Below are 658 nucleotides of genomic sequence, written 5' to 3'. Positions count from 1 at the left end.
AAAGTGCACACACACAGCAGTGAACACACACACACCGTGAACACACACCCGCAGCAGTGGGCAGCCATTATTTTGCTGCAGCAGTTGGGGGTTCGGTGCCTTGCTCAAGGGCACCTCAGTCATGGTATTGAAGGTGGGAGAGAGCGCTGTACATTCATTCCCCCCACCTACAATCCCTGCCGGTACGAGACTCGAACCCGCAACCTTGGGTTACGAGTCCGACTCTCTAACCATTAGGCCACGACTTCCCCCGCAAGTGAAGAAGTGAAGAACACAAGTGAAGAAGAAACCGAAACAACAGATGCTTCCACATGTATTCTAACACGATCATCAGACATAAAACAGCATCAAAACTGTGTAACATTATGGAATAAAATGTCGACCAATGAAGAGGTAATAATAACTGTCAAGCTTTGGGGTGTTGATCGACTTTATCTACGTTTTGAATATCATTCTGAATCCAATTCAGTCTTTTTTCATCTTTTTGTTCACAATGTTGTTTATTTCTTTATTTTTTATTTATGAAACTTATCCACATTCAAGTGTTTAAAAAAAGAATGCATGAAGCTAGAAAAACATTTTTTTGTTTACAAGCAGATACCCTGTTCTTTTGATGTTTTGTATGTTCAGATATTCATGTAACAAAATATATACAAAT

The 658-nt window shown here is 40.1% G+C and overlaps 1 protein-coding gene across 6 annotated transcripts in view; it reads right to left on the bottom strand.

Moving 5' to 3' along the window:
• LOC107680661 (annexin A6-like) overlaps positions 1 to 658 on the bottom strand; it is a 14949-nt gene that overhangs the window by 9369 nt on the left and 4922 nt on the right. The window lies entirely within an intron of this gene.

Source organism: Sinocyclocheilus anshuiensis, unplaced genomic scaffold, assembly GCF_001515605.1.
Source record: "Sinocyclocheilus anshuiensis isolate Anshui unplaced genomic scaffold, SAMN03320099.WGS_v1.1 scaffold328, whole genome shotgun sequence".
In the NCBI taxonomy this organism is placed as follows: domain Eukaryota; kingdom Metazoa; phylum Chordata; class Actinopteri; order Cypriniformes; family Cyprinidae; genus Sinocyclocheilus; species Sinocyclocheilus anshuiensis.
The sequence above is the reverse complement of the archived record's forward strand: the minus strand, read 5'-3'. Positions and strand labels throughout refer to the sequence as shown.